Source organism: Mus caroli, chromosome 1 (assembly GCF_900094665.2).
Source record: "Mus caroli chromosome 1, CAROLI_EIJ_v1.1, whole genome shotgun sequence".
In the NCBI taxonomy this organism is placed as follows: Eukaryota; Metazoa; Chordata; class Mammalia; order Rodentia; family Muridae; genus Mus; species Mus caroli.
In genome coordinates, this window is record NC_034570.1 from 124,271,375 (window position 1) to 124,299,219 (window position 27,845).

A 27,845-nucleotide genomic window follows, 5' to 3' on the forward strand; every position below is an offset into this window, starting at 1 on the left:
CAAGGCTGGGCCAATATCTTTAAATTAACTTATGCAATCCACCACATGTGGATTACCATGAGTTAAGAAAACCTAAAATCCTTTCCTCTTAGACTGGACACAGTTACGTGTGCCTTCTATCACTGTGCTAAATAGTCTCGTGCCAGTCGAGTCACGGGACAAGAGGGAACCTTAATTGAGAAAATGCCTCCAGAAGACTGGGCTCCGGGCAAACCTGAAGGGCATTTTCTTAATTAATGACTGATGGGGAAAGATCCAGCCCATTGTGGGTGGTGCCATCCCTGGGTTGGTGGTCCTGGGTTCCATAAGAAAGCAGGCTGAGCAAGCTAATAAGCAGCACTCCTTCATGGTCTCTGTATCAGCTCCTGCCTCCAGGTTCCTTCCCTGTTTGAGTTCCTGTCCTGACTTCCTTCAATGATGAACAGCAATGTGGAGGTGTAGGCCAAATAAACCCTTTTCTCCCCAACTTGTTTTAGGTCATTGTGTTTCATCACAGCAATAGGAACCCCGACTAAGACAACCTCTGTTGCTTTGCACAGTGCTGCTGCCCCAGCCAGCGATAAGTCAAGAAAAGGAAATGTATAGGCCATGGAGAAACTCAGAGAGAGAGAAATAAAAACTATTTCTCATTTTATGCAATGATCTTAAACTAATAAATGAATCCAAGACAGTGTAGTGTAGGACAGTCACACAAAATTAATTGCATTTCTACATGAAAGCCATCACCATAAGGAAACAACAAGTTAGCATACAATATCGCTTACAACCCCTCAAACATCCTTAGGTGTAGAATAAAGAGAACCTGTAAGTGCCTCAAACTGAGCACCATGGCTCACGCCTGTGATCCTAGCACTTGAGGCATGTGAGCACTTGAGACATGTGAGCAGGGCGGTTACCATGGAGGCCAGCCTGGGCTACAGAGTGAGTGCTAGGACAGCAGGTACAACAGAGTAAGACCTTGTCATAAACAATGACAGCCACAATAAAATATATACAAGACATAGGTGTTTAGAAAATACATGCAAAATTGAAAACAGAAATACCATACTCAGGCTGGAGGGATGGTTCAGTGGTTAAGAACACTGACTGCTCTTCCAGAGGTCCTGAGTTCAATTCCCAGCAACCACATGGTGGCTCACAACCATCTGTAATGGGATCCGATGCCCTCTTCTGGTGTGACTGAGAAGAGTGACAGTGTACTCACATACATAAAATAAGTAAATAAATAAATCTTAAAAAAAAAAAAGAAAGAAAAAAGAAATACCACAGTTGTGGATTTCATTCAACAGAGCAAAGAAGCAAATTAATTCCAAATTGACATCCTGGTTTTATGCAATTCTTATCAAAAAATCTCTACATGATTTGTAGCAGCAACAGACAGGATAATCCTAAAACTTACACTGAGAAATGAAAATCACCAGAATAGCTAAAACAATTTGGAAAAAAAGAATTAAAACAAGAAGCAGAAATCCATCGATCCAATTAGGAGACTAAATTGTGTTGTGCTTGGTTGATGCTTACCACCTCATTTGCATTCCTACATCTGATTGGTTACTTTCTCTCTCATCTGATTGGTTAACTTCTCTCTCTTCTGATTGGTCAATTTCTCTCTCATCTGATTGGTCAATTTTGGTTAATTCTCTAAACCTCATCTTGGCAAAAAACTTTCCTGCCTATGTATGCGTGGTGGCCAGCAGAAGCCTGTGCCACTCTGCAACGGCACATGTGGCTTCCCACACCTCATGGTCCTCTTTCTGTTAATCTTCCCGATCTGTTCCTTTGTCAGTCATACATATTTTTTTCTTCTGTATCTCTGCACAATACAATCCGGGTGTGAGACACGCCTCTCCTAGGCCTATATAAAGCAGCACCAGGGCTGGGCTCAGGGTCTATTCGCCTCTACAATCAAGCTCTCCCAATAAACGTGTGCAGAAGGATCCTGTTGCAGCGTCGTTCTTGCTGGTCGAGTCGGACGCACGCAAGAGTGAGGGTGTTTTGAAATGATGAACGTGTTCTGTATCTTAACCGCAGCAGCGCTTTCCCAATCATGCCGACTTGGCAAAATCCACAGGAATGGAGACCCAACAAAGATGATTATCATTCTGTATAAGTGACAACTCCACCAACCCAAGTTGGCAGAAGAGCACTGTGAGGTACATGCATCAGACGGCACACACAGAGACAGAGAAGACACACCTCCACCACAACTGACTCTTCCCCCACCTGCTTATGAAGTGGAGTTATTGTGACGTGTGCACTTTGTGTTAGAGCCTCCGTTTAATACTGTTATTCTGGCAGTTAAATTCAACACTGGGGGACCAATACCAGTGACCTCAGTGTGCTTAGTGAGACGATGAATGGCCAGTCCCCTTGCCTTTGGTTTTTGTTTTTTTTTTTTTTTTTTTAATTTTTTTTCATACTCACTTTGCATTCTGCTCATTGCCCTCTCCCAGTACTCCCTCCCCCAGTCCTTCCTCTCTCCCAACTCCCTTTCTCTTCTGAGCAGTTGGGGAACCCCCTTGGGGTATCCCTCTACCCTAGGATACCAAGTCTCTGCAGGGCTATACACATTCTCTCCCACTGAGGTCAGACAAGGCAGCCCAGCTAGAAGAACATACCCCCTGGGCAGGCAACAGCTTTTGGGATAGCCCCCTGCTCCAGTCGTTCCGGACCCACATCTTCTACATATGTGTGAGGAGGCCTAGGTCCAACCGCCACCATCTTTCTTAATCTAGCATGGGTGATCTTTGATACCCCTTCCCGTGTGACTTTAAGAACCACCTTTAAGTCTCTTTTTTTCTTCTCTATTCCCCTATACCAGGCCCTCCCATCCTCTTGATTTCCTGAAGCTGAATATCTGGGCTACACAACTAGATCTCCTCTTTGCCACACACACCCTGCTCTGGTGTCCTGGATACAGACACAGCCCGAGTCCCATCCTTATGTTGAAAATCTCGGCTTTTAAATCTAACTCAGACCTCCTGACCTTCAAACTCACACAGTCACCTGTCCATGCGACGACACCTTTGGTGGTGTTTCTAACAGGTACCTTGAGGCTAGCAAATCTAAAACTCTCCTTCTCTAGTACCCTGCCAACACTGTCTGTGCTGTGATACCCTGAGAGTCTTGTGTCTTCTCTCCACCTCTCTGTCCTTACATCTGAATAACAACAAATCCTACCCTCTTCCAGTCTCACAGCCATAGGCTCTCCTCCATCCTCCTCTCCTGCCACCCTTTAACCACTAATCCAGAACCCCCACCCACTTTATTTTATAACCAAATCCTTAGCTCTTAACTATCACATAGGTCTTTTATGTGTTTTTATTTACCGTGCCTTTTCCCATGAAAATATAAGATCTTTGAAAGTCAGTGGCTTTGATCTGTTTTGTACATGTCTGCATCTCTGAGATTCACAACAGTGCTGACACTAGTGCTAATGATTTGATTTGATTTGACTTAATCACCCAAGAGACACACCTCTGGGCATATCTGGGTGTTCCTAGAAAGGCTCAACTGAGGATGGAAGACTCACCCTGAATGTAGATGGCACCACCCCATGGACTGGGGTCTAGACTTAATAAACCACAGGTACCCAGATGAGCATCAGCATTCACCTCTGCCTCCTGGTCATGGAGGCTTGGTGCCCTTACTATACCTTCCACACCACGATGGACAGTGTCACTCAGCGGGACAACCCAAATCCACCTCAGTTGCTTGTACCAGGCACTGTGTCCTTTCCATGAGGAAAGTAACTAATACAGGGGTCCAAACCCATTGGCTGTAAATAAGTGCATGAGCGCACTCGCATCAGCAGACAAGGCTTCCCCTACTCAGGCTTCTCTGGCGTCTTGGAAGCTCTTCACACTTAGGGTTCCAATGGCTTTTAATACCAAGCAGCATGGGGGCCAGGTTAAGCTCTCATTTTCCTGCTGAGTTCTGAATTCTCCAAACCTTGTCTGTCATGTCTGTCTGTCTGTCTGTCTGTCTGTCTCTCTCTCTCTCTCTCTCTCTCTCTCTCCCCCACTCTCTCTCTGTGTAGGTCGAGAACAACTTTTGGGAGTCAGTTCTCTCTTCTGCCATGTGGGTCCTAGGAATTAACCACAGTCCATCAGGTTCAGTGGCAAGGCCTTTACCCCATGAGCCCTCATGTGGCCCCAATTATTCTTTTTAGCTCCCTCAGCCCAAGCACACGAGTTAGCTTTCCCTACAGCTCAAGTTCAGACAGACTATTTGTTTTTGCGACGATGAATCTCATATTTAGTAAGCATTTTTTTTACCCCAATCCCCTCCCCCTTTTATTTTCAATAGTATCAGCATAACACCACTTGGGGACAAAGATGGATATCTGCCCCCTCTTCAAACAGTGACACCAGCTACTAAATGATCCAAGGTTCTGAAGCATTTCACCATTTTTTGTTTCTTTGTTTGTCTGTTTGTTTGTTTTCGAGACAGGGTTTCTCTGTATAGCCCTGGCTGTCCTGGAACTCACTTTGTAGACCAGGCTGGCCTGGAACTCAGAAATCTGCCTGTCTCTGCCTCACGAGTGCTGGGATTAAAGGCGTGCGCCACCACGCCTGGTGCATTTCACCATTTTCACGGTAGCTCGATTTAATATAGAATCACTCCCGTGTCATAAATAATACTGAAGCTCAAATGAGTTTTAAAATTTTTTCTCTAAGGAACACAGAATTGCTTCACCCAAGATCACACAGTATGCCCCAGCTTCAGGTCATGTGACCTTCAGGTCATGTGACCTTAATTCTTTGCCATCCTTCTTACTTTCATGCTGCCTGGGAAATGGAGGACTTGCCCATGGTGACACATGAGTCACTTGTGGGGCAAAAGCAAGAACCCAATTGATCCAACATCCCTCTTTGGGTTCTCCTCCTTGTTCCAACAACTGCAGTCACAGCTTCAAGGCGAGCTGCTGAGGAGGGAGGGTGGAGAGCCAGAAGGATGCCATTTTGCTGAAGCCAACAAATATACCACATGCTAGACAGAGCTCTGGAGGGCCCAGCTGTTCTCCATAGGTGGGAACAGGCAGCTGCATCATAGACTGTTACCACCAGCCTTGGCTGTAAGATGGAAGAGAAGAAAGATGGCCAAGTGTTGCCAGCTACCCACCTCAGGCTCAGGCGGGCCCCTTGGCTCTGGCCGAGTTGGAATCTAAACTAAGCCCTGGGTAGAGAACCCCTCATCACTAAGTGCAATGCAGCCTGGGCCACTGGTGTCTCTGCTGGCTTCTGATTCCTCGGATGCGATGCACCGACTGCCTTAGTGGGAAGAAGTGTGAGACACAGCTCCTGCTCCGAGTCTTCTGGCCATCTGCGCTCTGATTTTATTGTCTTCATACTTTGGGAACTTTGCTCCCATTTCACCTATATTTCTGTTTTCTGTTTCTTCCACTAGTCTGGAAGTCTCCTGGAGCAGTCTGGACATCATGGACATGGATACTGTTCCTCCTGCATCCTACTTAGAGTTGTCTAAAGGCCAGGGCAATGCCTCCGCCATTAGACTGGAAGTTCCCACCATCAAGGGCAACTTCAGAATCGCCTAAGCTATATCCTGTCTGATCTTTTAGCTCCCCGTACCACCAAGGACATGTGTACTTTCATCCCTCTCTGCAGAGATCACAATGGCCAATTTGACCACGAGGGACTTGGTAAGCGTACCAGACTGATCCAAAAAGAGGCCTTGGGCCCGAGTCTGAGCAGATGCAGATGCTTAAGGTCTCATGTGATTGCACTGAGATGCAGAGGGGTGAGGCTGCACTGGGTCTCTCCTTCCTCTCTGCATCCCTGCCATGGGTGCTGTGGCAAGACAAACAGAAGGGAAGGACACAAGGACGGGCCCAGGGAACAGCACAGAAGCAGAGGTCCCAATAAGTCACAAAGTGCTTTGCTCTCACTGTGGATTGGTTCAGGCGGCTGACAGAGCAACAACCCGGTTCTTCTTGGGAAGAAGTTTGCACTTGTGAATGGCAAGCGCTATTCTATAATACCACAAACAGAACTTATGACTCTTCTTGGTTTGTGGGGCTTATTATTTTATTCCAGTCTTAATCACCTTATGTTATTTAAGCTATCTTATTATAAAATTAATCAAATACTAAGCAATAAAGATGCCCCCAAAAATGGAGAGCTGGAGAGCTGGCTTATTGGTAAAAGCACTGGCTGCCCTTTTCAGGGGTCCAGGGGTTCATTCTCAGCACCCATGCGCTAGCTTACAACACTCTGTAAGTCCAAATTAAGGGATCCCACACCCTCTCCTGGTCTCTCAGAACACTGGGCAAATGTGGTACATAGTCATACAGGTGAAATACACACACACATAAAAATTAATAAAAATGATTTCATGTTTACATTTTTGTCTCCTTATCATCTTAGTGTAGTGATTCTGAAAATGGGCTTTGAGTTTACAGATCAAGGTATGAATTCCTGCTCATATCCACTGATCTGTGAATCAGCTATGTGACTTTGGATAAAGTATTCAACCTATTGATTTGTGTGTTGGTTTCCTGGTGTATAAATTCCTGGTGTATAAATTCCTTTTCAGAGCAACTTGAATCTAAATTCTTTGGCTCACACAGCCTTTCCCAGCTGGCTCTGCCTCTGCTGTCACCACATTGGCCTTTGCGGTCCCAGCCAGCACACAACCTACTTGTGTCTCTACCTTTCCCCTGGCACCATCCCTGCAGACCCTCCAAGGGGGAAGGCGCCTCGTGGGAGTCTTTCCTTTCATCTTCTCACCTAGGCCGGTCTTCCCAGCAGTGCCCCCCAGAGGTCAGTGTGCCTACAAATGGATCAGCCTCCTGTAACATTGTCAAAATGAGCAGGCACTAATTCTTGCAGGCCATGGTCCCATCTTAGTTATTTCCAACAAGTTCCAGGTGATTCCTAGGAATAGAACCCCTGGAAGCAGAAAGGCTCCTTAGACACCCACAATTGCTCCATTAGTAGCATTTGTATTTCCTGACTGACTCAAGCCCTGGGTAGCCCTTTTCCCTGCTCAGCCTTCACTGCCTGTGTGAGAAATTTTCCAAAAAGGTCTGATGACTCAATGGAGCAACAGTCAATACAGGCAGCCTAGTTTCTGGTTGGAGACAAAGAGAATCAATCATAATAATGTATGCTGCATACAGCTCTGAAAGCAAGGGCCACATCTTCCACTTTCTACTCCAAATCATTCCTAGAATGTCTTGGGCCTATAACTAAGTTCTTGGAAATGTTTTTGTTGAGTGGATGACTGAAAGAGCAAACCCGTAAGAGGCTCTGGCCCATGGTCCTTTAGGAGCAGGCGACATACACAAAAGGGCACAGTTAACATACCACTGTCTTTTCCTACAGCCCAAACCTGGCCTTTACCCGGGCTGAAGAACACAGAACTTAAAATGCGAGTCCCAGAGTCCTAAAAGTTGCCAAGCATTCCTCGGAGCAAACAAACAGGCAACAGACCCAGGAAGGAGGGTTATTGTTTTAAAAATTATTTCCGTAGTCCTCAAAGAACTAGAACAAAGCGGAATTGTCCTGGCTGCCTCCCCTGCAAGAATTCACATTCTAGACTCGTCTAAATGCCAGTTCAAATGCTGCTCGGAACACAATTATTAAACAAACAGGCAGCCGCCACACCGAGGGCGGGGGCTGAACCCCCGCCGTTCCCCTCACTCCTCCCCACCATTCTGCAGCAGCTTTGGGTAGTGAGACTTAGATCTCTGTGCCTCCAGTGTTTCTATTACTCCAGCCCCACATCCCCTCCTCTTTTTTTGTTCCCTTTGACCTACTACTCCTCGATGCCTCTCCCAGGATAGCCAGTGGGTGAGCTCTGTGTGCAGTGTGGGGCTTCTGAACAAACTCATCTGAAGGAAGCTGGTCGTTGGGAAGTCTTCCGGGACATCTAACCCACTTGCAGAGCCCACTCCCTTCATTCTCAACCTCCAGCAGACTGGGAAGAAAGCAAAAACCTATAGAGAGCAGCTGAGTGAGATGCAGGCTGGGAAGATCCGTGCTCAAACTCAAACTCAGGGTCTTCAGTATTTCAGAGTGAAAAATTGTGGGCCGGGCAGTGGTGGCACATGCCTTTAATCCCAGCACTTGGGAGGCAGAGGCAGGCAGATTTCTGAGTTCGAGGCCAGCCTGGTCTACAGAGTGANCATGCCTTTAATCCCAGCACTTGGGAGGCAGAGGCAGGCAGATTTCTGAGTTCGAGGCCAGCCTGGTCTACAGAGTGAGTTCCAGGACAGTCAGGGCTACACAGAGAAACCCTGGCTCAGAAAAAAAAAAAAAAAGAAAAAAGAAATGTGGTATTGAAGTAAGCCCGGGGCTACACTGTCAGAGGAATTACATGTAAAGGCCACGTGACTTGTTCAGCTGTTCTGGCTAAGAGGCAACACACTTCTATACCAAATGAAGGACTCTGGGTAAGCACCCTACCACTGAGCTGCACCTTCAACCCCTTTAGCATTTTTAATTTTGAGACGACTTGTCACTAAGTCACCAGATTTGCCTTAAACTCTCTTAGCCTAGGCAGGCTTTGAACTTGTGATCCCCCAGCCTCAGTCTACTGACTAGCTGGGATTACAGTCCTGGGTCACCAGTTTAGAGATGAAATTTTAGAGACTGTTTTTGAAGGCTGATATACCTTTCATTGCCTTCTTTCCATTCAGTCTGTCCACACTGGGTGTCATCACTGAATAAACAAAGGCAACAAGAATGAATGTGCAAGTAGCTCCCAAAGAGCAAAGGTGAATGATACAAAGGACCAGCCATGTCCAATGCCAGATCCCAGATGACCGACAAACAAAGGAACCGCTCTATTCTCATTCAGAGGGGGTAGAGACTGGTTGAGGTTTCCAGGCAATTCGAGCCATTGGGCATGTTGGCCAGTTGAGGTCCCAAATGCTCGGAGAAGGAGCAGGAATGGGGTAGGCCAGGAGGGAGAGGAATTGAGCACTTGACTGGGTTGTGGTTTGAGCAACAGCTCAGCAGGTCTAAGGCAAGAGGGACATCAGTTTGAGGGGAGAAGAACGTTTGCATGGTAGAGAGGTGGGAGAGCTGGAGGGAGTGTGGGAAGATTTTGAATGCCAGGCTGGAGCTTTCTCTTTTATCAATTGTGTGAACAACATGTGAGACATTCTTACAGTAAAAGGCCTGGGCAATGCTGAGGAAGCCAATGCTCCTTCAACGCTCCCTTCTCTCACCCGAGTCCCCTCTCAGCCTAGCGGCTATCCTAATGGCAGGCAGAAGAGCTCATGCTAGAACACGTGAACTGCTTGCTGGGTCTTTCTGTCCCACGGATGGGTGTTTGAGAAGGAAATGGACAGCAGAAATGATGACGGTTTCTCTTGAGAGGCAAGAGCAGCAAGGCATGAAGTGGCAGTGAGGGAATGAGATGGAAGATGTGAACGATGCAGGAGAAAGAAAACAAACAAGCTTGCGGTGGTACCAACTGACCTGTGGGGACCGGGGCTTCGGGGGTTGCTTAGAGATAGAAGAACAGAAGGTGGCATTGTGTTTTATTTGCTTGTTTTTGTTTTGTTTTGTTTTGTTTTTCAAGATCGAGTTTGTCTGTGAAGCCCTGCCTATCCTGGGACTTGCTCTGAAGACCAGGCTGGCTTCAAATTCAGAGATTTACCTGCCTCTATCTCCCGAGTGCTGGGATTAAAGGTGTGTGCCACTGTGCTGAAAGTGGCATATTTTAAAGGTAAGAGTAAGAGAGTCTAGAATGACAGAGGCAAGGAAGAGCCTCTATCATAAGCTGGAAGAAGAAGAAGATGAAATGCAGGATTTTCTAAGGTGGGTTTAGATAGTGAGAGAATGTTCCCTTGGACTCAGGACAGCTTAGTGGTAGAGGATTTGTCTGCCAGGCAAGGTGGCATGGGTTCCACTTCTAGCACACACAAAAAACCAAAAACCAAAAACCAAAAAAAAAAAGAATCAGCATTAATACCCGTTCAGAATTGAACAGAACCTGGAGAATTGCCTCAGTCACTCAAGCAGGAAAAAGCTGTAGGAAGAAAAATGACCAAGAAGAGGTGGCAGCCAGGTCTACTCCATAGTTTGACAACTGAAAGCTGTGTGGAATCGCACCTGAATTCCCAGCTACTCAGGAGATGGGACACACAGACAGTGTTTACCCAGGAGTTTGAAGTCAGCCAGAGAAACACAGTGAAACCTTACAACAAGGAAAGGGGAAAAAAAAAAACCTGTATGTTGGATGCTATCTTTTCAGTGTGCAATAACAGTCCTTGATACAGTCACGTGCTTGCCACTGAAAATTTTTATCCTGAATTCAAAGGACTAAAGGCAAAACCAAACAGAAAACTAGGCAAAGCACACTTGGCTACTCCACAGGGCTCACTCCTCCTCCCCTGACTCCAGGAACCGAGTTAATGGTTTGGCCAAACCAAGTAAACGGTGACTCAGTTCCCTTTTGCTGCTTGGTGGCTTAGAGACAGGTACATAGCTAAGTTGGCCAAAGAGTCATGACTAAGTCAACTGACCAACACTGTCTCCTAAAGCATGCCGCAGAAGCACGGCACTTTGCTTCCACCAGGAGCTTAAGTATTTTAGGGTGTATGCTTGGAATAAGGCATCCATTTTGTAACTATGAGGTTATAAATGTGGGAGCTAAGGATATCGAAGCAGAAAGGCAAAAACAAACACCAGTTCCTTTAAAACCTAAGACTTACTCCAAACTGGAAAGCAACTCCCTTGAGACTGAAAGGTAATGAATGGTCTCTTGTTAAGTACATGCTGTTTGGGCACTCTGTTAAGTCTTGTAAGGCAGGCAAGTGAGAACCACTATAATAACCTCACCAACTTTTCCTAAGACTCTAAAATATTTAATTTACAGCAAAGTAAGTAGGAGGAGCTAGGCAGAGTCAGGAAAAGTCTAACCCTGCAAAGCAGCATGGGCAGCTGTAATCTGGAACAGTACAACACAATGTGCCTTAATATCTAACACAGTGACTAGTACAAGGCCCTTTGGAGAACAAAATGGCGAGCAACCGTGAAGGTTAATCCCAACTGTTAGCTCAACGTGACTTAGAATCACTATGGAAGCAAATCTCTGAAATGTCTTTGAGGGGTTACCAAGATAAGATTAGTTAGATCCAGCCCATATATGTGTGGTAGCATCCTTTGGGCCAGGCTGAATAAAATGAGAATGTGAATTCAACGCAACCACCCATCACTCTGTTTCCTGATAGTGGACACAAGTTGACCTGAAATTTACGCTGTTATGACTTTATTACCTTGGTGGACTCTACACTCAAGAAAAGTGTCCTGAGATCTCAGTTCCATGAATCAAAAGATCTAGGAAGATGCAAATTCATTATAAGGAGAGAGGGTACAGTTAGGACGCCACTGACGGGGTTCTGTGATGGCTAGATTTAATTGTCAAATTGATGCACTTTAGAATCTCCTGGGAAGGAGTCTTGTGAAGGATTGTCTAGACTAGGATGGCCTGTGACATGTCCGAAGAGAATAATCTTGATTACATTATTTGCGGTGAAGAGACCTGTCCACTGTGGGTGGCACCATTCCCTAGGTAGGAAATTCTGGTTTTCATTAAAGTAGGAAAAGTGAGCTGAGCACTAGAATGCCTGTGTTAATTCACTGCTCTCTGCTCTTGGCGGTGGAAGCAATGTGATTGACTGCTTCAAGTTCCTGCTGCCTTGACTTCTCCCACTGATGGGCTATAACCTGGAATTACGAGCCAAATAAATTCTTTCTTCCTTAAGTTACTTTTGTATTTTATTACAGCGACGGGAACTGAAACTAAACTAGATTCCTTACTCAAAATCAGCAACCTAGGGAAGTGTTTCCCCAGGGTCAATGCAACCCTGGCCCAGTGGGGGGCAGGCAATAGAGCCTTCCAAGCTGGCAGCTGAACTTGGTAGCATCATATACATGGTACTTTTGCAGGCATAAAGACTGAGGAAGATTGAGGAAGTCATTGAGTTTTGCATCACAATTCCAGAGGGTAACTAAGGCCAGGGAATGTGTGGCAGGGCCAAAGTCCTTGAAGAGAGGGCCCACAAGGCCTCAGCATGAAGCTGTGGAAACCCAGAATGCTGGAGATGCCAGGACCATGGGTCATTTGCCAAACAAACCTGCAACCACAAAGTGGAGCTGGCCCAGGGTAAAGACCTCAGGTTCTAAAAGAAGCAGAGCTGGAAGAAGTAGGGTTACCCAAGTCATTTGGAGCCCAGATGACTCCCTCACAAGCCCTTGGTGCTGAATATGAAGCTACAGGATTTAATATTTTCCCTGTGGAGTTTCACTCTGGCTTTCATCCAGTCATTCCTTAGTATGCCTGCATTCTGCCATTCTTAATTGATCAACGTTCATTTTGTATTATCGTACAGTGGAATTATGTAATTTGTCTTAGATTCTATAAGCGATTGTGAGAGATTGCCCTGAGCCTCATATGAGACTAGGTCTTTGGACTTTTAAGCGGCGTTGGGTTATTAAGGACTATGGAGGGCGTTTGAAGTTATGTTGAATGAATTTGTATATGAGACTGCCACGAGCCTGTAGGGAAAAGGGAGGGGGAGGAGTTATGGCTTAAACTCAGTGTGTTCTGCACAGTTGTGATGGTTAATCTTGATGGGCAACTTGAAAGGATTTAGAACCCCATGGATGAACTCCTCTCAGAATGTCTGTGAGAAACTGTCTAGATTAGGTCAACTGAAGTGTCAAGGCCCACCCTAAATGTGGCAGTGCCAGGCTGTGGACTAGAGTCCTGGGCTGAGTAAAAAGTGAAAGTGAGCTGTACGCAAGCGCAAGCCTTCACGCTCTGCTGGATGGATACAATGTAACCAGCTACCTCTTCCCTCCTGCTGCCCTGACTTCCCTCATGGTGATGGGCTTTACCCTTGAACTGTGAGCCAAAACACAGCCTTCCCTCTGAAAGCTGCTTTGTCAGGCATTTTAACACAGCAAGATAAGCAGCTAACACAGTAACGGGTGGCTGGCTATGGAGCACGGGTGGCTGACTATGGAGCCTCTTCGTCCTCTCCTTTAGCAGCTATCGATTGGGCACCAGGCCCTGTTGCTAGGTCATGTCCTGCTCTTCTTCCAGTGTCATGTTGTATGCAATTCAAGTCCAGCTGCTTCCTGTGTCTCTCTGTGACATTCTCAGCCTCTGCATCTCCCTGAAAGCTCTTACCGCCACCCGTGATTTCAACCACTTCCTACACCGCCACTGGTAATTTCAACCACTTCTTACACCACCACCCGTGATTTCAACCGCTTCCTACACATGCTGATTTTTCTTACCCCTTCTTCTCTCCCACAATTAGATCTACACTTGCAGCTTTTTAATTATCCATTTGTACTTTGATCTCTCATGCGGACCTTACAAAACTATATATTTAAAAGTGTACTCACGTTTTTTTCTCTACCAAACATATTCTTCCTATGTATATCACTCTGTCCTAATCCAGCAAGTTCAGCCACTAGTACTGACAGCCAGACTCCTCTGTCTCTTAACCACACATATCCAACTGCCATCCACTTGGGCTCCTAAGTGTCAGTATACTCCGTTCTCTGTGCCTAATAGTCTTGCTTCTCATTGGTGCTTTAGTTCGAGTCTCAACATGGAGACAAAACCAGATCATCACTTTCTTACTCTCTAAAAATAAACACAAACCCTTTATTTTTTGCCTCTGTAAGACAGTTCTCCTTTGCTGTAGCGTGTCTGCAGACATTTTTAGGATACGGAACATCTGAATTAAAGGCAAGGTGGGATGTACTTTGTCCCAGCTAAGTTACTGTTCAATAGGAATACAATAACATAGACCACAGAGCAATTTCATATTTTCAAATTCTCTTTTTAAAGTAAAAGAGAAAAAGCTGAAATTTGTTTATCTTATGTAACCCAAATTTTATCTTTAAACATATAATCAACACATAACAATTACTGAGATAATTTCTACCAGACATAGTAAGTCTTGAAAATGTGATGTGTGGTGTATACCAACAGCATTTCCCAATTAGGGGAAAGGTGCACTTCCAATGTGCCAGTGGCTACTGTGTTGGGCATCACAGTCCCAGACCAACCATGGCAACAGTACATCACAGTCCCAGACCAACCATGGCAACAGTGCATCACAGTCCCAGACCAACCATGGCAACAGTGCATCACAGTCCCAGACCAACCATGGCAACAGTGCATCACGGTCCCAGACCAACCATGGCAACAGTGCATNCATCACAGTCCCAGACCAACCATGGCAACAGTGCATCACGGTCCCAGACCAACCATGGCAACAGTGCATCACAGTCCCAGACCAACCATGGCAACCGTGCAACCATGGCAACAGTGCATGCCAGGTGTGATTGTTAGTTATCCTGCAGTATTTGGGACACAAGATGGTGTACAAGTGACTCTTAGCATGATGATCAAAAGAAGTGTCCCAAGCTAAGCCTGGCTTTGTTGGTTCCCTGTACTTTGTGAATAAATAATATGACTGTGTTAAGTCATAGAATGCAGGTTTGATGTACAGCCCACACTAATGGGTCAGTAGCAGGCCGTGTTTATATATGCTAACGTGGAAGTGCTAAGAGTTGGACTAACTATCCAAGGTAGGTCAAGAAGGGTGATGTTAACATAGCAAAGCAGCCTTCAAACAGACAGTCTATATACAAGAACTAATTGTTAGACAAATTACTCCCATTTTATAAATATTAAGCCCACATGTTTATAACTTTATAAGTTGTTTTCTATAGGGCTCGTGCAAGTACTCACACACAGAACACAGGAAATGCCTAGGACATACAAGGCCTGCTAGTAACCAGTGAGAACACAGATGCCCATAGAATCATCTCTGAAACAGTTTGGGTGCAGGATACATCATTAGCCTTCCTAGGCATCAACAACAAAAAATATAAAACATAAACAACTTAAAAGAAGAAAGATTTATTTTGGACTAAATAGACTATTTCTGAGGTTTCCATCCATTGGTTAAAGGCTGTGATGAGGTTAAACATCATGACAGCAACATGTGGCAGAGGAGGCTGCTACAGCAGCTTTAAGAGAAAGGCAGGATCTGGACATAAGATCTACTTTTTTTGTTTTTTTTGTTTTTGTTTTTGTTTTTGTTTTTGTTTTTCGAGACAGGGTTTCTCTGTGTATCCCTGGCTGTCCTGGAACTCACTTTGTAGACCAGGCTGGGCTCGAACTCAAAAATCTGCCTGCCTCTGCCTCCCAAGTGCTAGAATTAAAGGTGTGTGCCACCACTGCCCAACCAAGATGTATTCAAGTGGCATGGCTCCATAAGCCACTTCCTCCAAGTAGGACCTAATTCCTAATAGCTATGAATCCGGGTATAGATTAACCTGTTGATAAAACAGACTAGTGTCCTCCATTGACCCTTCACTTCTACAGTGCTGACAGCTGATGGTCAAGCTTTCAACACGGGAGCCTCTTTGGGAGACACTAAATTTCTGAACCACAACACAAGGTGCCATGGAGGCCTGGGTAGAGATAGTGAATGGCCCCAGGTTTCCTGGGAGACAGAATCAGGCGAGAAGTTTGATGGTAGCCGGTGGAAGAGTCCATTTCCACTCCTGCAGGGCTGTGGTCGAATGCTGCTGGAGCTCCTCCCAGCAACATCTGGCTCCAGGATGTGGCCGACTTCTCTCAGCCCGAAGTGCAGCCTTAGTGCCCATCTCTGAAGGAGCCTCCTGCTTCCATAAGCTCATCCCAACACTGCCTAGACTGAACGCTTACATCTGCGCATCTCGTTTCCAGTCCCAGAGTTTTGTCCTGACAACGAAGGTGAGACAACAAGAAACCCAGGCTTGTATAGCTCGGATCAGGAGAGCTGATGCCCCGTGGTATGACTCTGGCCAATGGGAAAGGTTCTTCTCCATAGACTGTTTTGAGGCAAGGAGTCACCATTTCCACAGCCCTAAAACCACACTAGATTGTGTGTCACTGGCTAGACTTGGTACGTAGAGGAGTTAGGTCAACAGTACACCCTTGCATTGGCGACCCCTCCCTCTCTGACTCTCTCCTTTCTCTCACTATGTTCTCTTGGATTTCACTTCCTAAGCGAGATGCAGCAGAGGCCTGATCTGTAGGCTCTACTTTCCAGGGATGCAGATAAGATGTCAAGTGACTCAGAACACCAAAGAGATCTTTGCATTCTGCATCATCTGGGACGTTTGGCATCTTACTTGTAGGTGCTTTAGTGGAGATACAAATCCCTGGGTCTCCAACGCAGCCATGCTTTCTCCACCTACCCTGCCAGCTTAGCCCAGAAGGCCTGGTCCATCACTAGGACACCAAGCTGAGCATCTGAGGGAACATGCCACTGTCACTCCTTCTGTACTCCCCCCGAGGGCAGCACCCTCTACCTTTAAGGACAAAAGCAACGTTTGTCCTATCTCTTGATTGAAACTTGAAACGTTTCTCCCTTATCCCCCTCTTCTGGTATTTTCTTCATACCAGAAACCATTGCAGGGTGTTGGGAGTGGCAATCACTGCTTGTTTTATTGTCCTATCAAATAGGGTGGCTGGATGCCCTAAAGCATGCCTTGTTTTTCCAAAAGGAGAAGTTTGGTCTTCTCAGTCACGCGGCAGCCATAGAAGGGGGCACAGCACGCGGTCTCACATAGCTGTAGAGCCCAGGCTGCTCCTAGCACCCACCCACCCACCTCTGCAGCAGCTCCTAAACATGTGGACGGAGGAAGAGGAAGTGCTGTTACTAGGGGACACCTCGCCTCCTGCCATCCCAGGGATACCATGTGACGAATAACTTACTCTTTCTGTGGGTCCTCCAGGAAAGCCAGGGAATTTACCCACGTGCTGCTCTGCCTCCTCCTAAGCAGACCTGGGGAACCCACACCTTTTCTGTTCTCACCTAAGGGCTGTTAGACTTGCCTCCCTCCCTTTCACATACAGAATCCCAGGATAAGAAAGGCAGCTGTCAGTGGGGGGAATTGCCTTTTCAAGCCCATCTTTGAGATAAGGTGGAGTCTGGTTACAATTTAGCAGCATGCACCGATCTTAATGGATTCTACAAATTTGTAGTCTGAAGACTCGATGACAGCTCCCAGCCGCCAGATAAATATCACCAATTACCGCCGGGTACATTTGCCTTCCCTGATTATTCCCGGGATCCAGAAATTGCCTGGAGCCTCCAGTTTAACCTGAGAAAAAGAAACAAGGCTTGCGCACACTGAGGGAGATGTCTGTCTGTCTGTCTTGATCTGGAAAAGATGAGGAAGAAACAATAGGTCTTTCAGGGGTTGCTTTCCAATGCACTCTAGTCTTTCAATCTCAGAAGGAAGGCCAGCCCAAAAGATTGCAGTCAGCCCGAGTCCTGGTACTAAGAAAGTCCCTGTGCTCCAACATTATGAAGACAGTAACATTGAAATAACTGACCTGTTTCTGTTCCCTGCTTTAAAAATATAGATACTATGTATACGTTTTGCCTGCATGACTGCCTGTGCACCATATTGTGAGATGCCTACAGAGGCCAAAGATGGTGTTAGATCCTGGACTGGGGATATAGACAGTTGTGAGGGTGCTGAGAATTGAACCTGGGTCCCTTGGAAAAGCAGTCAGTGCTCTTAACCATATAGAGCCATCTCTCCACTCCCTGTCCCTGATCCTTGCCTTTTTTTTTCTATCCAACTTTAAAGTCACAAAATAAAAGCTTTTAAACTGAATTCCTCTCTTTTGATCACTGTTTCATTCCACTCTGCAATGAGGACAGTTTGAGGCACTGGCTGGAGAGGATGGACAGAAATACAACAGATAAACGCCCAAAGGCACAGAAGAGACAAATGTGAACAGAGACTGATGGCAGGCAGTCGGAAGCAGAAAAAAAATCCAAGAGGCCATTTGCAAGTCCTGGTTGTGAACTGTGAATAACAAGGTCACTTTATTGCAAGGCCTCAGGGCAGTCGATTACCACTTAACAGCAGTCCCAGATGGGTAGGAGCCAGGGTCTGTTCAGGCTGCATATCCACTCATTTGTTAATTGCAGTTCCCTATTTCCAGCCTTAAACTCCCAGAATCCAAAGCAAATTAGGTTGCTCCAAAACCTAAGCACTGATTTACTCCCATGATTCTGCAAGCCCTTTTCCAGTTTTGTACTGAAAAGAATTGAAAGTGGAACCTTGGGAGGCATAATGCGGCCACATTCACAGCAGGACTTCTATGTGCTTGGTGTGTGTGTGTGTGTGTGTGTGTGTGTGTGTGTGTGTGTATGTGCGCGCGTTGAGCACATGTATGTACAGACCCTCTTTGATTTCTTTCTATGTCATTTCTTGAGGCAGGGTCTTTTTTTCTTGTTTGTTTGTTCATTAACAAGTCAGGGTCTTACATTTATCCCTGGCAGGAGACCAGACTGGCCTGAAACTCACAGAGATCGACAAGCCTCTGTTTGCCAGTATTAAAGGCATGCTCCACCACACCCTGCATCAGGCAGGGGGGTCTCTGAACCCAGAGCTTACTTATAGGACTAATCTGGCTGGCCAGCTTGCCTTGGGGATTCCCACCTCCAGCTTCCGAGGGCTGATCACCACAGCCACCAGCATTTATATGGGTTTTGAGGACCTGAGCTCTAATCTCACACTCAATTGCCAACTGCTTCACCAACTGAGCCATCTCCTCATCCCCACAGAATATATTCTGTGAGCGCTAAATAAGTGGAAACAACCCAGATGTCCACTGAGCAACGATGGGTAAGGGCAAGACAACACATTCGTGCCGAGGAGTATGCTAGACATTTGCAAGCTGATGCTCGCCTCAACAGGGTAAACATCCAACCACTCAGGGAAAGAATTGCAGGCCTCACTTCCATGAGCTTCCTACAGTGCTCACACTCATCGACCAAGGAACCAGAACAGAAGCTGCCAAGGGGGAAGGAGGAAGGATCAGGAGATAGGGTATGGCAGGTAGGGTTTTGGTTTGGGAAGATAAGAAGGCTGTAGAGCCTGGGGCATGTGGACTGGGAGTTTGGAGTCATCACAGGCTACATAGCAAGACACCATTTAAAAGAAAAACCAATCAAATAAACAGAACTCGTAAAGGCTGGCTAGTAATGGCACTATAATGACACTGAATGTGTTTCCAACCACAGCCACATGCCTCAAAGTTTGGAAAGTGTTATATTGTGTATGACGTTATAATTTTAGAAAAATCAACACAGGCTTTGTCCTGATGAAGTAAAGATCCTGTACCATAGGAGATAATAAGAGGTCAGGGTGTCTGAAACCAAAAACATCCCACAAGATTGTAACAACCCATTATCCTGTAAACTAGTCCCCAACCAAGGAATAGCCTCAGAAGTGCCTAGAATCAGCGTAGAGACTGCCTGGGTTCCCAGCTGTACTACTAACCAATTATGTGATATCAAGAGAGTAATTTTTCCCCTGGGTCTCAGTTTCTTGGGTTGTTCTGGGGGCTGAACTAGATGACCTAAGGCCCTTCTAGATAGGCCAAGGGATCTAAAGCAGGATCTCGCAGTAGCACCTGGGAGATTATTAAAATGCCAATCAGCACATCTCACTGTAACCTTGAGTCAGAAGCTCTGTGTGGGCACAGCAATCTGGGTTTAATCAGCTGCACTCTGTTTGAAGACCATAGAAATAAGATATTTAGTAAGCTATTATAGCTAATGAGCCGGGTAAACAAACTTTAGGAAAATAGAGAGTACAGACACACTAAGCAAACACATTACCAGATTAATAAGAATAAAGATAATAGTTCCCTTTTTAAAATCAGCTTTAAATATAAAGTAGTAAGTAATGTAAAAATCATAAATAATATACCCAAATGACTGCTGTCCTTCAAAGCTATTGGCCTGCCACCTGCTGCTCTAACTCTGTGACCATTGCTCAAAACATTATGAAATTGTGTTTACAACCTATTTCTGAGTCAGTTTTGAAGCTGAGCAAAACTCAGCCTCATTTGTTTGGAACTAAAAGTCTCTTCAGTCCGCCTAATACTAGGCTGACTTGACTAGTGGCTTCTAAAAACCAAATTTCCCCTCAAGGACACTCCCTGAAGATAGTCAAAGGTAATGCCCACCTTACAAAGGACACAAGGGCAAGGGTAGTTCAGGAGTTCATCTTAGTCTAACCACACAAGAGGAAGCAGAAATTTACTTCCTTGAAAATTCTGCCCAGAGCAACTGGATGGCTTGGAAGAGTCCAGCTGAGGATCCAATTTTGATGGTGTCACAGAAGCCAGAGACCCCAAACCAGACCAATGGCTCCTTGCAGTGAACATTTGCAAGTGAAGTTGTATGGACAGAAGGATAGACTGTGGGACACACGGTGACACGCCACAGCTTCCATGATGTTTTCTATGCTTTGTTTATTTTGTTGTTGTTTGTTTATTTGTGTTTTATTTTGGTGGGGGGAGGTTGCAAGGGTGAAGGGTGGATATGAGGGAAGTCAGAGATGACTGGGAGATGAGTGGGGTGCATGATATGACACTCACAAGGAATCAATAATGTGGAGAGAATCTCCTGTAGTGTGTGGAAGCATCACCTGTCAATAAAAATCTAATGGCCTATTAGGTGAGCCAGGAAACAGGAGGTGGGACATCCGGCAGAGACAGATAAAATTCTAAGGAAGAGTCAAGAACGGGAGTTATTTGCCCTGGGCTCAGAGGAGACAGTGGCAAGAAACTGAGAAGAGGTGACTAGCCACGTGGCAGCCATAGGCTGGAACAAACGGACTATATAAATTAGAGAACAAGTCAAAGCTTATGGCCTAGGCAGTTATTCAAATATACGTCTCAGAGTCGTCATTCTGGGAACCAAGAGGTCAGACTAAAAATAAATAAATAAATAAATAAATAAATAAATAAATAAATAAATAAATAAATAAATAAAAGCAAGCTCATGACCATGCAATAAAAAGTTGAAAAACAAAAACAAAAACAATCCTGCCCAGGCCAATTGCCTGTGGACCTGGGAAGGGGGACCATACCAGATAGAGGCCATGCCCATCAGGCCGTGATGTCAAATCAGAAGATGAAGCTTGCAGCCTAGCCACTTTCTTTGTAAACAAGGCTCTTTTGAATTTACTAAATATTTTGGCAACAGCTTTGGTCAATTCTTTCTCCTTTGGTGGGCTGAAAACTATTTCTAGCTGCCCACATAATCCAGTGAGCACAGAGAAGGGGAATGGATTCTTTATCCACCAAGCCGTACAGATTTTCTGGTCCTTGGGAAGGAGGTGCCCAGTGGATGGTGCCCGTGGGGAGAAGGGAGAGAGAAGGTTCCAGAGCTTCTGCTTGTCCCTGGCTCGAGGGCTTCCTGCTTGTTTCCCAGTTACCATTGGGAAGATTTTCATTTGACACCATATAAAGTTGTTCTTATAATCCCTCCCATCACTGTTCTATAGACCTTTAAAGTCACCTCCCCCAACATCCTTACAGGTGACTCCAACACCAACTTCCCACAGTAAATTGAGCACTGTCCTCTTTTTCCTATGTCATAGAATGACTCTGGGAAATCAAGGACTGGAATCTGACTCTCTCCATAGTGGTGGACACAAGATCGACATTTAACCACTATGCTGATGAAGAGGACAAAGCCCATACTGTCATGTACACCTACTGTGTGCTCGGCACAGAGGTGAGTCCTCTACTCAGTGTGACAACTCGGTTAACTGACTAATGTTCCTTTCAAACCATGGTTCCAAAAGGTCAAAGAGCCTGTTTGAAGTCAAGGGGAGGAGTTTAGGTGCAAACCCCGAACACTCACTACCTGGCTCCCACAACTAAGGGCTAGCACAGTGCCTTCTCCGCGCCCCCTCCCCCCCCAGCACCTTCTCGCTCGCCTCTCTGCAAAATCCTCAGAGGGAGAGGGGAGAAGGATAGGATTCATTATGCATGTGTAGCTAACAAGGTAATGTATGCCTGTCACTTCAAAATTTCGGAGGATGAAGCAGGAAGGCGGTGAGTTAGTTCTAAGCCAGCCTGGACCACAAAGAAAGAGTATCTCAAAACAAACAAGCAAACAAGGCCAAAAATTTACAAATGTATACGTGATTTTAAGAGCCACCAACTAGCTCACTGGGCCTAGAGAGTGGGTGTCAGGTACAGCAGGTAGAGCCTTGAGTGACACGGGCCTTCTTCATTGGCAGGCCAGCTGTATATCCATCCCAGGCTATTCTACACATGGCTGTCACCCTCTGGCTCAATGTTCTTAGAGCACAGTGCTGACCGGGTCCAGTGCCATCTACCACCCCTAAAAGCACCTGGGGGCGACATGGCAAGGGAGCCACATCAATGCCACCCTGTAGAAGAACGGATGTCACTCTGCTACCCAAACCAAGCTTACTGCTTTCTGGGAAGCACAACAGGATTCTGAGATACTGGGGTCCTGTTGTCCTTCCTCACTTCTGCCCAGCTCTTCTGACCCCTTAAGAAGCTAGACGTGAGGACAGCAGGTTCCATTCCTAGCTCTTCAGGTAGCTGGATTTGTGATGCCTCATCCTTAGAATGAGGTCCCATTTGGCTTCTGATAGGCCTCTTCACTGCTCACATACAGCCCTGTAACCAGGTTGCAGAAGCAGCAATGCCAGACCCATGCTGCCTACGCTGGCCAGACTCTACACAGCAGGGAATTGATGGAGATAGGACCTTATCCCAGTCAGCTCCTTGGAAACCTGACCTTACCCCCTACCCGTGCCAGCCGTGTCAAGCTCTGACATCTTCCAGGGAAAACGCTGACCTCTGGCCTGACAGGTTCCCCACTAAACAAAGGATGGCAAGCTGCCGAGCTGAGGCTCATCCTCCTGAGGGCTGGGTCGTCCTCCACCTGCCAGCTGACTCTTGTGTACACAGATGCCCCACACCCCAGCTGTACAGCTATGGGAGGAGGATCGGTGCTCCCCAGGGGGGCCATCATGCTAACATAACTTCAAAGGGACATAAGTGACCAGGAAGGGGTCAGAAAGCAGAGTTCATGGGTCACTGCTCCAGTGAGGTCCCAGCCCCATAAAGCCTGTCATTCAAATGCAGGCTTTTGGAGCCCTCCACCTCTTTACTTTGGCCTATCTAAGCTCAGACTCCATCTGGTCCACACAGATCTACTCCCTGGTGCCCACAAGCGCTTGTCCATGTGGCTTCTCAAACATTCGTATAAACTGTACATTTTCTGTCTGATACTAAAATTCACTCAAAATCTGCTTTCCAGAAAAGTCTCTGCTAGCCATCTCCAGTGTGCATCCTATGTGAAGCCCTGTATGTGCCAGTTTCTAACCTGGACTGATACCCACTGAAGAAACAAGGCTTTCATCAGCTCCTGTGAGCACATAGGGGGTCCCCTTCTCCACCTCCAGGGCAATGTGAGACATTATCTTAAACCTAAGTCTACTTTCATGAAAAATGTCTTTCAATTGCAGATTAGGATTCCAAATGAGAAGTGTTGCCTTTATTATGGGGAAGACAATAGAATAACATATTGCAAACATTCTCCCGACATTCAATGGCATGCCCTGAGCTACAGTTTCTCACTCGTTTATTATTTATCGAGTAGCTCACATGTGCCAAGCAAGGCCCTTGGCAATGAAGTTCCAGGGGTAAGCAAGACATTATCTTAGTACTCGGGGAACTCACCTTTTGAATGGGCAGGATAATCAATAAAACATCAGATATGTAAATAATGCAAGTACAGATAACAGAAATATAAAGGTGGAAGAGAAGTGGGGTCGGGAGGAAGGAAGTGCTGGCTTTCCATGGAGGGGTCAGGAATGATAACCAGACAGAGACCTGATAAAGAGAAGGCATAAACTGAGTGGTAATAGGAAAATGGCTCCAGGCAGAGTAGCAAAGAAAAACTCCTGGGCTGGTATCAACCCAAAGACCGGTGTTGTGTGCAGAATGTGGCGCATGAGTGGGGTGGGCCAGGTCAGATGGCCATGGGGGTGAGTCTGGTCCCTGGGGTTTGCAATAGTGGGAAGAATTATTCCACGACACTTGTTAAATCAAAGGAGATTAGGCTTACTCAAGACCACTAAAGTGGGAAGACAGACCACTGCAACAGAATCCTGCAGTAGGGGAGAGACTGGACCTGATTCCTAAAGGAGCATGGGCAGAGGGTGGGTGGGGCTGTGCATGGAAACTAAGAGAAAGGTTAAACTAAACTGGCCTAAGACCAGGGAGATCAGACATCACTTAATCCATGGAGGTTGAGGACCCTGGTCAGATACTAAGTCAGGGTGGTCAGATCCTGAAATGGAAGATTCTTGCCCAGTGACTCAGCAGAACCCAAGCTAAAACTGGATTTTTTGCAAGAAGTACACAGCTAGGTCTGGGAAGAAGCCCAGGAACCTGACTAAGGTCTGGTCAAAAAGAATCTTTTGAGGGACGGAGAGGGAGGTTGTGATTGGATCTAATCCTGCTATGTGGCCTAGGATGGTCTTGTGTTATTGAACCTTCTGTCTCCATCTCCTGGAGTGCTGGGATCACAGCCATGAGCAGCCATATTCATCAAGAGAAGAATCTTTGTCACATACAAAGAAGCCGTCTGTCTCTCCACCGATGGTTGCCTAATTTCCTGTGTGCTGTATTCCAGTGACCCTGGTTATCGCACTGGACAGGAAGGCCCCGGATGACATGATCTGTACCTCCTCTACCTTTTGATGTCTTCCCCTTGGCTTCCAGGACAGGGTCCCACTCACAGAGAGCTAGCTTGTGTTGCTATCCATCCAGGGACATACTTCAGGGAGCACTGTCTCATTTAGCTTTGTCAGCCTCCAGAACTAGAAAGGCAGAGTGGCCTCCCTAACTGGGCTGTGCCCTCCTGCCTCTGTCCAGTGGCTCTGCAGTGTGGCTGAACTCAGGGACACACCCTCATGGGTCCCAGGGGCTGAGGTGGTGTGCAGACAAAGGTAATCCCCTGCCTCTGTGAAGGGGTACCATCTTGGGAAAGCACCAACACCAGGCCTGTAATCGCTGCCATAAACAGCTTGCCTTGCTTCCACTACCACCATGCAGTCATAGCCCCAAGAGAGCCTCAGTTGCCTGTATCCATAGCAACCAGCATTTGTGAGCTACAGCCCCAGGAGGGAGGGCAAAAGGGCTGCTGCTCTTGAGTTAGCTTATTCAGTGAGAAGTCACTTTATTCAGCGAGGAGACATAATTTCTCTGGTCAGTGGGGGAAGCCCATGGTTTGGGCTTCTGACGGTTCAGCAATAGAAACCTGAAGTAAGACACAGAGAAAACCAGTAAGCCCAATTGGATTCCCTTCTTTTGACCCATTTTAGGTTTTGGTCTCTATCTTTTTCTCTCCCATCCTCTCCCTAAGTATTGCTTAGGAAGCTGAAGATCTCACATCTGAGACCAGTTTGGGTGACACAGGAAGGCCCTATCTCACAAACAAACAAACAAGCAGATTTTTACTGCATGTAGCTGAAAAGGTCCGTGGTTGCTTCCCGCTGGTCCAACCATCTTTTACCCTAACACCAGCATCTCCCCTGTGGTACCTTATGGTGAAGGTTATCCTCACTTGACCTCTTTCCACTCAAAAGATTCTCCAATAAAAATCTATCAACAGGAAGACAATGCTCTAAAGAAGGAAATCTCTCTACAAGCCACCCCAGCAGGGCTGGCTGGTCTCTCAGACGCGCCCCTTCCCTAGCCTCCTGGACAGTGGTCAAGAACCAGAGGACAGATGCAGTGACTCTGGCCTCGGGCAATTAACACTGCCAGCTGGGGAGGATTTTGCTCCAGGATACCCAGATTTGTCCATTTTCCTGTCCTCATCCAGAAAACACCAACTGCTACCCCCTGAATTGGGATCCCAGATCAAAGAGGAGAATCAGAGATGAAAGGAGATGGGCCAGGCAGAGATCACTGCTGGCGCTAGGCAGTGGGCACATGAGGCTTCATTAAGCTGCTCTCCCTATTTTTTATACGTTGTAAAAACAAAACAAACTCTTAATTATAATTCTATACTTTGCAAAAATTAGGGCAAGGAAGCCCCACACATTTTCTCTTTCAAATTATAGAGGGAATTTCTATTAGAGAGGAGAAGCCCAGGACATTTCCCTAGCTCACTTGCCTTGGAAGTCCCACAAGTTTCTCAGGTTTGCAGAGGAACAATGTCAGCCTGTGTGAGCTGGAGCGGAGACTCTCCCCAGATCCTCATCCTACCTCACAGGACTGTCATGTGAAAGATGGCGTTTGCGGCACCATGGTGACACCTTGAATGAACACAGTGGGTGCTTGATGACAATCATTTGTTTTCCTGATGAAATAATGGTACTCAGTTGCATCCTTGCATTAAGAGGCTCCTTGGAATCACAAACCACAAGTTAGCTGGTGGCCAAGACATCCCGAGAAGGGAGCTTTTAGAGAAAGACTCACAAAACTCCACTGACTAAGACCTGAGTCCCTACTATCCATCAAGGCTGATATACCTACAACAGACTATCTGCTTGCTGGAGGCACTGACTAGAGGCATGGAGCAGGCCAGGGGCCATAAATGTAGGCGCTCAAGGTCCTTGAGTATCCACAGGACAAACAGGAGTTGCCAGGAGGATGCTGAACATTGGAGGTTGCAATGACATGAACAAATATGTGTACACCAATGTTCACAAGAGCGCCAGAAGGCAGAAGCAACTCAGATGTCTGCCTACTAATAGATGGAAGACCAAAAGTGATATGTACATTGCTCTGATATTTAATGTCCCCCAACAGGCACGCATGGAGGGTGTTTTGTCCCCAGACGGTAGCATTATTTAGGGAGCTGGAGAAAGCTCATCACTGGAGTGTGCCTCTGAAGATTGTAATGGCACCTATTTCTCTCCCTATCATACCCCCATTTCCTGGCTACTGCAGTGTTCTTGATGGCTCTGGCCCACCACACCTTGCCTGCTGTGATGAACCGATACCTCTAAAAATGTGAGCTAAGACATCCTTCCTTGAGTTGCTTCTCTTAGGGGGGATCATCAGAGCAGAAAGAACACACAGACATAGTTTAATGATGTTAGCAGCCATAAGGAAGAAAATTCTGACACTTGCTAAAATGTGATGAATACCGTGGGAAGAGGTACAAGCACAATGTAACAGAACTGGTATTATACAGGATTTACTAATAGGATTGCATAGGAGACATTAAATCACACCAAGTAGAATTTAGCTAAGCCTGTTAAAGATAAGCAAAACTAAGTGATGCTAGGATGTTAATATTTGTTCATCAGGACTGACCAGCCATTAGGCCCATCCTCAGAGAACATATTTTTAATAGGAAGCCTAAGTGTGACTAGCCACTGCTAAGTCCTGGCTAGTCATAAAGGTCCTATGGTGGTTTGAAAATGCTTGGCCCAGGGAGTGGCACTATTAAGAGGTATGGCCTTGTTGGTGGAAGCGTGTCACTGTGGGGATGGGCAATGAGACCCTCCTCCTAACCACATGGGAGTCAGTCTGCTCCTGTCTGCCTTCGGAACAAGATGTAGAACTCTTGGCTCCTCCAGCAGCAGGCCTGCCTGTACACTGCCATGCTTCCTGCCTTGATGATAACGGACTGAACCTCTGAACCTGTAAGTCAGCCCCAGTTAAATGTTGTCTTTATAAGAGTTGCCTTGGTCATGGTGTCTGTTCACAGCAGTAAAACCCTAACTAAGACAGACTCCCAATTCTCTCTCTTTTTTTTTTTTTATTTTTACTTTTGCTGTTTTTTAACATGCAAGACCAATGGGCCTCTCTTTCCACTGATGGCCAACTAGGCCATCTTCTGATACATATGCAGCTAGAGACACGAGCTCCAGGGGGTACTGGTTAGTTCATATTGTTGTTCCACATAGGATTGCAGAACCCTTTAGTTCCTTGGGCACTTTCTCTAGCTCCTCTATTGGGGGCCCTGT

The 27,845-nt window shown here is 46.3% G+C and overlaps 1 protein-coding gene and 1 long non-coding RNA gene across 22 annotated transcripts in view; one reads left to right on the plus strand and one right to left on the minus strand.

The window, feature by feature from the left end:
• LOC110292018 overlaps positions 1–23,150 on the plus strand; it is a 28,191-nt gene extending 5,041 nt beyond the window's left edge. The window contains exons 3-5 of the long non-coding RNA XR_002377640.1: positions 5,410–5,662; positions 21,471–21,607; positions 22,119–23,150. This is a non-coding gene — a long non-coding RNA (uncharacterized LOC110292018). The remainder of the gene's footprint in view (positions 1–5,409; positions 5,663–21,470; positions 21,608–22,118) is intronic.
• Positions 1–27,845, minus strand: part of Nfasc (neurofascin) — a 179,665-nt gene that overhangs the window by 109,355 nt on the left and 42,465 nt on the right. The window lies entirely within an intron of this gene.